General features: G+C 30.6%; 1 long non-coding RNA gene across 1 annotated transcript; it reads left to right on the forward strand.

Annotated features, from left to right (window-relative positions):
* The first annotated feature begins 778 nt into the window (after positions 1 to 778).
* LOC25491499 (uncharacterized) lies at positions 779 to 1253 on the forward strand. The gene is made up of 2 exons (XR_003011725.2): positions 779 to 886; positions 970 to 1253. It is a non-coding gene; the product is annotated as an uncharacterized lncRNA (long non-coding RNA).
* The last annotated feature ends 8783 nt before the right edge of the window (positions 1254 to 10036 follow it).

The following is a 10036-nucleotide window of genomic DNA, read 5'->3' on the forward strand; positions in this document are numbered from 1 at the left end:
CTATTTTGGCGTGACTTTTTCTCTTTCCAAAAATGTCCTCAATTTTAAATACAAATAACACATGTAACAAATAGATAAGAATAAAATTAAATATTAAAAAAAAATGTAACAAACATGATATCAATATATATATATATATATATATATATATATATATATATATATATATATATATATATATATATATATATGTGTGTGTGTGTGTCTAGTTTTTTTCCTTTATCATTTAAAAAATGTAACAAACTAGATGAATATATGTATACCCAAATACAAGTTTTTCAATAATAAAGATTGTTGTTAGTGTCATTAAGAAAAATAATTTAGATTATATATATTTTTTATATTGATAGTGTCATTGAAATAGATAATCATAGTTAGTTTTATTTGTTATAACGTGAAAACAACAAATATTTATATTTTTAGTTTTAATAAAAATCAAAATTTTATAAAAAAAAACACCGTTCATAATTTTCAAACGTTAACGCAATAAAAAGAGTGAAAAGACGGGAACATGAGTGCTGTCTTTTCTCTAGTGATGGTATAATTTTTTTCCCTTTACTCTCACGAAAGGTTAAAAAAATATTACAACTACTTAAAGGAAAAAGTAACCTAAAGTTCGTAAAATTGTTTTCAATTATATTAATTATTATTTTTATTACATGATCTCCTTCCTAAGTATGCTAAAGGGACAAAAGTAATACATTAATATATTTAAGAGACATTTAGTAATGATTCTTAAATGCTGAAGGGTTTTTAAAAATTTTATAATGCTTAAACTATTTAATTATTTCTACATGACGATGAACTTTATTATACACTATAAACAAATCAAGTCATTTACTATTATTTGGATGCAAATAGGAAGTAATATGGCTGAAACTATGAAGTTAGTTTATGTTATAATTCTATTTCTTTCCATATTTCTTGGCATAACATTATCTAATTCTGCTTTTAGTCATTTTATTCCAGGCTGTAAAACAGATAAAGATTGTCCAAAATTTTATGGATCTAATGTTAGGTGTCGTAAAGGCAAATGTGTACAATTGGGATAAATGAGTTCTTTCTCTAGCAAGAGAATTGTACAATATACCTCATGCTAGAATATTTCACTTGTTGTCATTTAGTTTTTGTGCATGTACTCAATAATTATTTTTCTTCTTCTGTTTTCCCTAATTCCATGGACTTTAAAGTTATGATTTTGTAATCTATGATGATGGAAATGAAATAAGACAACAAAGATTATATTTATAAGATTTCCTTATCTTGTAAATTTGGAGGTGTCACCATGGCCTGCAATCCAGACACATCACACCTTTTTGCCAAACCACCCCCCTATAATAATAAGTTTAATAGTTATAATGAAATTGGTAAAGAACTTTGAAGTATGATTTGACCTAAGGACTTTATAAACGATCAATAACATCGTGGGATGAAGATTCTCATCCTTACCGATGTCATATTGCTCTATACTAGATATAACCTAAGCTATAAATATCATGGACTATCCTCCCACATGTAACTGACTCTAAAATACCATATTGATCATCGTATCTATTTAAGGGACTTATCCTCGCACAAACGACAAAGGCGTCAAAATGCTCCAGGGATCGAGATTTAGATTGTCACAAGTGTCTTAAAACCTAACCATCATTTCATACTCAAAGCTACCTAATAAATTAGAGACTTTTGTGAAAACTGTTATGAGTCTGAAGCAAAATAGAACTTGATCAAAATATGAGTCAAAGTTAGAATTGAGCGGTATAAAATCTAATAGAGAGAGTGGGAGAGAAAGAGAGACAAATTATATTGGTTCCTCAAACAAACCGAGAGTAGTTCAGTCCCCTTTCACTTCCAAGAAATTTCACTATAATCACAAACATTATAAATTGCTAGAGCATACAAGCAAGTTAATTCCTTTGCTCAAACGCACAAGAAAGAGACTTCTAATGCTCAATCACAACTGAAAGACACTTATATAATCTAACTTAATCAAATTAAAGATTTTTTTTCTTTTACACTTGATATAAAATCAAAGGTGTAATACAATGAAGTACATATGAACAATGAGACTTAAGAATTTTTAAGATATGAAATTTTTTAAGAAATTCTCTTAAGTGTTTGTGCGCTATTGATTATGGCAGAGTATGGGCACTTGTAAAATTCTGAGTTGTGTTCTATATTTCTTTAAATCTTTAAGTCATTATAATGGACAAATTGAGTTTCATCTCAACAAATTGAGTTCTAGAGAAGTTTGATCAAAGATGTTGGAATGTTGCTTAATTTGGTTTACGTCCTTGAAAGATCAATTGGAATTATCCTTTGTCCTTGAATATCTTTATTTGTTTCTGCAAGTGGTTAGAAAAGGGCACAAACTATACTATTCAGAAGCTGAAAGAGACGTTTCTTCAGACGAGGACAAAACTAGTCAGAGTCTTCTGATGCTAAGGTGTATTCAGGGTCTTGACATCTTCAAAGGCTTGACATCTCTAAAGTATGTTTCAAATCTCTAGCTTCTCACATGTTTCAGATGCTCTTTGATGAGATAAAACCGCAAGTGCACGGTCTTACCGAAGTAGTATGAAAAGAGTATCGTTCCGACAGGGAGTTATGAATTCAATTAACTTTAGATAATGATTAGACTAAGGGTTTATAAGGTAGAAAGTTTTGGGGTTTTTAATTAAAAGTAAATAATAAATAAAAGATAAAAGTCTTGGAATTATTGGTTCATCCTAACGACAAGTCCTTCTCAAACCAAACTATTAAACTTATAACTTTATGTTAGACCTAATTTCTCAAGACAGTTTCTCTTTTGTTCCTCTAGCAACCAAGCCTATTTCGCTGACTTGATTACTATTAGATTTTGGTTCCTCTAACAACCAAGCCTATTTCGCTGACTTGATTGTTATTAGTTCCCTTGAAGATCGAAACTATATGTCTCAAAGATTGCAAAGCCTATTTCGCTGACTTTGCAATCCTTGTCTAAATTCACTTGTTCGAATATCAAAGCTCCACTTTCGTTTTATGAATTGATATTTGAGATGATGGATAAACAATTATCAAACCCTCCACTTTCGTTTCCACAGTTTGATAATGGTTGATCCATGTTAAAGCGGTGAATTTAGATAAGGAATTAGGGTTACATAAGATTAAGGTTTAAAGTTTGGTTTGATTAGGATTATGTCATTAGACTTATCCAACAATCCCAAGACAAGAGAAGTCTACTCACTGACGTTCATTGTAGACAAGGAGAAGAAGAGAGAAAACATAAAAGTAAATAACAAGAAAGTAAAATGAACTTTTATTAGAAAGACAATTGTCACATATTGCATTCCAAGAAAAGATGAATATTTGTGATGGCTAGCTATTCTATTTATAGCACACATTTGACTTAAAATCTAAGCAAGTATATTCTAAGAATATTCCACGAGAGATTGCGCGCTAAAATAGAATAGCTCAGAATCCAAGCAAAAGGTGTGGAGACGTATTTTGTCTCTCAATCTTCATATTTTCGTGTCCAATCGGCTCCAAATCCCTTTCTTTTGCTCCAAGACTCAATCCATCCAATATTTTTTCCTAAAATATAATAAATTGCAATTTAAAGTAAACTATCCTAAAAAGGAAATAATACTAATATAAAAATATATAAAATCTAAATAAAACTAAACTAAAAAGCATATTAAAATAGTATATAAATGACTCATCACTCTTATATGTTCTCATGATCTTGTTCTTTCAGAATCAAAACTTGATTTACCAATATGAATGTAATGTTAAGGTTCTGCATGTTGAACTAAATTGGGTTTTGTACAATGCCTATAATGTTTTGATGATAACAATGAATGAAAAGAACAATTGGATATGCTAATATATGTTTAAGCATGCAAGGCCTTAGATTAAAATTCAAAGTATTAAATCAAGATTTGGTTCTTAAAAAATAAGATTATGAACATATACAAGAACATCTAAATCAAGTGAGAAGATGAAGTTTTTGATAAAGACTCTGAAGAAATTAAAGCCATTGAACATCCACTGCTAAAGCTATATTTGAATCAATATGTTCTACCTATGAAGGAAACCAACAAGTTAAAGAGGCTAAGGCTAACTTGTTGGTTAAGCAGTATGAGCTGTTCCAACCCCTTGTTATTGTTGTGCTTATAAACTGTTGTAGTTGTTCTTTTGGAAATTGTAAACTAGCGTGAGTTAACTCACGCGAACACAATGGTATTTTGGTCAGTTCAGCTGGGTGGGAGCGAAACATGCTGGAAGAAGAGCAGAATACATAGTTTAATTACGAGAAAGATTGTCTCATTGAAAGCAAACCCTTTGTGATGATGAAACCGTTTAGCAACAATTCTAGTCTTTTACTATTGTAGGAGCCATGTAGATTTCTCTTAAGACGAAACACTCATTTGCATGCTATGGCAGCCCAATTTGGGGGTATAAGGTATATAGGTGCATGCAAGTTGCATTTTTCTTCATGGCACTAAACTCTTAAGGCATTGTAGTGAGCCAATAAAGATCTTGCAAGACAAGCTTAGCACTCATGGGTTCACTAATAGTATGTTTGGATAAGGTAATTTGGAAATTTCGATGAATTTAGAATTCTAAGCAATTGAAATGATTTAGTTAAATTGTCTCCATTTCTAAATATTTTTGTTTGGATCAAGTAATAAAAAATTTCATTCTCATTATTTTTTGGAAACTATTATCAAATTTAATTTTTTTGGGCCAAATTTAAAAATTGAAATTAAGGGTCAATTTGCAAATAATTTTTTGTTGGGGGATCAAATTATAATTTTTAAAAATTTGGAGGGGTCAATTTAAAAATTTTGAAAATATTTAGGACCACAATGCAAAATTTGAAAAAATTATAACAATGAAGAAATTTAAAATTCTCTAAATTTAACACAAAATACTTCATAAATTCTCACATCAAAGTATTTGAATTACCTCAAAACATTACATTATCTCAAAACATTCCCTCATCCAAACACACTCTAAGGGTGAGTAATAAATTCAAAGACATTGCACTATACTTGACTTAGAACATATGTGTGCATAGGTGATTAGGTTTGTAGATGGCAATACAAGAACATGTTAGATTGGCAATACAAGAACATGTTAGATTTCTTGATGTTTAAATGCTAGTAGAGGAAGTACCATGTTTATGTTAGAACAATTCACTATGTTCTATGCACAGTGAAAGTGCTTATGAAAAATAAGTTGTTTCTAAGCAAGATGAAATAACATAAAGTTGTTGTAAAAACTGAAGAGAGAAAAACTAATGAATTTTTATTGATTGTTTTATTGATTTTATTTACAACACATGAGTGAGTATATATACAACTGGACGTTGTAACAAACTCCTCTAACAAACTAATTATTCTGGTTAACACGCTAACCAAGGTTTGTTACTAGACTCTGAAGGGATTTTAAGAGGGGTTTTCAAAATTTTAATCCTCTTTGCGGAAGAAATCTCATTGAAACGGATCTTGATTAAATCATTAATCACAAATCAAACAGAAACTTAAACACTTTAAGATTCATGTGTTTACCTCTTGAAGAGCAGAACCTTTGTAGAAGAAATATTTCTGATCACGAGCAAAGCAAAGCAGCGATGCCTCTACTCAGTCCACACGAACAGAACTTCTCCGATGACCAGTGCTAGCCAATTCCAACGGAGATTCAGAGAGAACTACGTTTAGAGAGCGGCGGCTAGGGTTTCACAACTTTTGTGAATTAGGTTAAGCACTCACAAAAGGTTAGTAATGTTTCAACACAAGGGTTCTATTTATAGAATCACTTGTGTGGACAACAAGACAACACTTAAATACACTGTACCTTACGGTGGACCGCGTTTCTCTATTTTTCGTAAATTAAATAATAAAGTCATATTTAATTATTTAATTAATAATAAGTCTCACTTATTATTTTATAAATAAGTCTCACTTATTATTTTAGTCTTACTTATTTATTTCTCTCATCTATCTGTCCTTTGTGTGTGACCCTATAGGTTCCCGTAACGTTGGCAATAATATTAAATCACATATTTAATATTATAAACAGTGAGCGGTATCTAGCAACATATCACTGCTACCCAAGTGACGAGAATGTCATGTGATCTGACGAAACCTTCTTTGATAATGATCATGTGTATAATTACCCTTTTGCCCTCATGTCTATATTGAACACAAGGCATAGACCGTGTCATCCTTGTCTAGTTCAATATTGGGCCCGTAGACATTTCTCCTGTTATGTAGGAGGGGCAAATTCCATCTAGGTCACTCATGTCCCTCAGCATGATTCATGGAGTACCCATCAACCAACTTTATAGTCATCCTGTTACGGACAACGTTTGAATGGTGACAAAGCACTCGACTCCAACATCTAGGGTACATAGTGGTTTCAGGTCGAAGGATGGAATACACCACTATCACTATGAGAATATCTTATGACACTTTTCATAACTTTTACTATGTAGTATTCTCATGGCGGATCAATCCAATATAAATATTACTCATAATATTTATATCTATGTGAAGACTTGATAACTCTTTATCCATGATCTGTGAGATGTGATCATCAGTCTACCTACATAATAGTCTCTATGCTTTAATGATATCTCACTTCTCAATAAAGCTTGACTACGGATACTTTGAGAATAGTTTCCTTATGTTTAATGGGGTCTCACAATTAAGTTATACTTAATGTTCCATTAAATGGGCTAACTATTCTAGGGACTTTATTATTTTGAAACAAAACAAAATCAATAAAGAAATGCCTTGTTATTATATATTCACAATATATATTTATATCAATATCATGATACAAAGCCAAACCCAATCAATATAGATTGGCTATTAGGGCTTATTCCAACAATCTCCCACTAGCACTAAAAGCCAATCAAATATTAACTCAATATCTATTGGTCAAGTGTTAGCATCAAGCACACTCTTGACAAGATACAATACTAGCAGATAAGGAACTCTTTCCTATGTTGGTAGGTTATACTTCTTTCAATTTCCACTTTCGATCTTCTATCGAAAAGAAATTGAAGTGTCAAATTATACATTTGGATCATTGGTGAGATCAAGTTTTCATTGCTCGCAAGAGTTAAACCAATTTTACCTCATACGAGATCAATGGAATCCGCAACGCAAGAAACACATGTTTTCACTGAGTTATGAGCTAAACAATCCAAATCATATATATTTGACATCTGTAATAGAAACAACAACTATTTGAAGCTTGTACTTTTACAAATTTCATAGTTGATATCCTAGCATAACATTTATTCCAAATTACAATCTGGATATACTGTACACCGATATGAAAGTTAACATTATTGTAACTCATTTACAATGTTTCTTTCATCTGTGTTCAAGAAATAATATATAGTCCTTTAAGACATCCAAGGATTTTCTTGAAGGTATTATAGTGTCGAACACTATAATCAATTTTGGTACATATTGAAAATAATTTTCTAACCATGTCTTACATGTGTAGATAAATTATTTTGGTGACTAGTATGTCATCTACATACTCCACCAAACTAATTTCAATGCTCCCACTAATCTCCTTATGTGCACAAGATTTCTTTATTAATCAAAGTTTTCATAAAACTTCGTTAATAAAATAAACAATTTAACTTCGAGAAGATTTCTCTAATAAATAAATTTTGTAATACATTTACCTTTCTAGTAGCCTTTGGATAAACGAAACCCTACATATATGTCAAATACATATATAAGGTCATTCTAATTAAAGAATGCAACATCGTTATCCATCTCCTAGAATTCGTATTATACAACAATGACAAATTGGGATCGTTAGATTTAAGTATTACGATGATGTAATAGTTTCGTCATGATTTGCATCATGAGTTGCATGAAACTTTCTACAATCAATCACATCTTAAAGGTATTCATAATACCATCCATGTCAGTTTTCTACAAGAAAACTCACATTCATCTTATGAGTCATACTCATTTGGATGATGTAACCAATACCCATATATGGTTTGTGTACATGAATTCTTTATAAGATCCCATGGCAACTAGCCACTTCTCAAAAATCAGGTCATTTGCGACCTTATAGTAAGTCAGGTGCTCATCTTCCATGAGCATCATATCATCTTGTTGAGTCATGACAAAATCATGTTTCTCATCCTAGTGTTATGACATATCAGACTCATCTAGATCATGTGCTATTCGAACTACCGATTTACCAACAACCCTTTGTTCAATCAGTTCATGTTCCATTCTTAGAGAAACATGTATTTTGTGGTACTTGACTTAATTCAAGTTCTACATCACTCCCACTAGCTCTTGCAAAGCTATACTCCTTGAAAAGGAATACTCCAGTTCTAGCGACAAACAACTTTTGTCAAGGAAGAAGATGTAGAAATAGTATCCTCTAGTTTCCTAAGGGAACCTCCACAAGTATACATTCATTTAATTTGAAGTTTAGTTTATCTAATAAACCATATAACTTCAAATTATCATAAAGTCAAAAATAGGTACTCTTACCTCCATATCTAATATGGTGCATTTATGATTACTCAATTAGAACTTGTTGTGGGTGAAGAATAACTGTAATTTAATTAATTTCAAGAGTCTTTGAGTTATAATCAAACTATTTTAGATCGAGTCATGTCAAAAATGAAACGATATAAATAATCATTATACTCATTAATCAAGCATTTACCATCACGACTTACTCGTATAGTCTTTATACTTTTCAAACTTATTCCTTTTACTTCATTGTTGAAATCTTTGAACGATTTCAAAGTTTTCATGAATCGTGTCAAATACACTTTTCTTATCTACTAAATGATTAGTAATGTTAGATGAAGTAATAGAAACAATATCTAGCAAATATGTTTAGTTCTCCATATACATCTCATATGTATATAAACTCAAATAAATTATGCGTCCTTTCACCTTTGTTGGTGACCGGTATACTAATCTATTTTGAAAGGTAGGACTCACATCCTCCAAATGATATAAAATCAAATGAGTCCAATAGTCCATATCCATGGATTTTGGAAATGTGAATCACACTTGTTTGTACTAAACACTAATGCCAATGATATATAAAAGGTTCTAATCTCATTTGACCCTTTTCTCATAAGTTATAGACCAGCTTATCAAGATCATGAAACTCAAATCCATTACTTGATTAGCATACTTATATAGAAAACATAATTTGCATAATAGGACAACGTTTGTCTATTATTCAACTACACAATCATTCTCTTCTCAATACAAGATTTATGATTTAATGCTTCTATTTTATATGGAATTTAATAACAATTATTTGGTTCCATATCAAGTAAAGTTTAAGTCCAAGCATTAGCTCCTATGTCAATGAGACAATTTGTCTCATTCTAGACGTAAGTGGACTTCGCTTATAGTTAATGTCCCGCTTCTTTAAAACTCTCTATATTTCAACAAATATGAGATTAACCATCAAGTATCATATACTTATGATGCAGAAGTAGAAATTTAACTTTCTATAACTATATGGGCAAATAAGAAGTCTTACTTCTATTTTGACTCTTTCATAACATTAACAGTTTTTCTCATTCTTAAGAACAATTCTTAATACCAATTAAGAAACTCTTTCTTGAAGATTTTGTTCTTCATAAGAACATTTAACAGTATAATAAAATGCATATGCTAAAGAAATTCTAAATACAGAAAATAAATAAAATAAAAAATGTATCATAATTTAAGAACATAATTAATTAGGTCTTTAATTAAATATGCTCCCACTATTTTACTCAAAACAAATGACCTTCAACATTTGAATCGGAAAATCTTATTGGAAGATTTTCTAGTGGATTGAAATCCATATTTCACCTTGATTTAAGTCAACGGGGGCTGTACTCAAAACTCAGTTATTTAGGTAGGAACTCCTTCCAATTGTATCTCATACAACTTTCAAATCATTTGAATGAATAACTCTTTACTCTAATCTATCATATAGATGTTTCCAAACATTGCTTCTAAATTTATTTTAATCATATTAAAAT

Source organism: Medicago truncatula, chromosome 4 (genome assembly GCF_003473485.1).
Source record: "Medicago truncatula cultivar Jemalong A17 chromosome 4, MtrunA17r5.0-ANR, whole genome shotgun sequence".
Classification (NCBI taxonomy): domain Eukaryota; kingdom Viridiplantae; phylum Streptophyta; class Magnoliopsida; order Fabales; family Fabaceae; genus Medicago; species Medicago truncatula.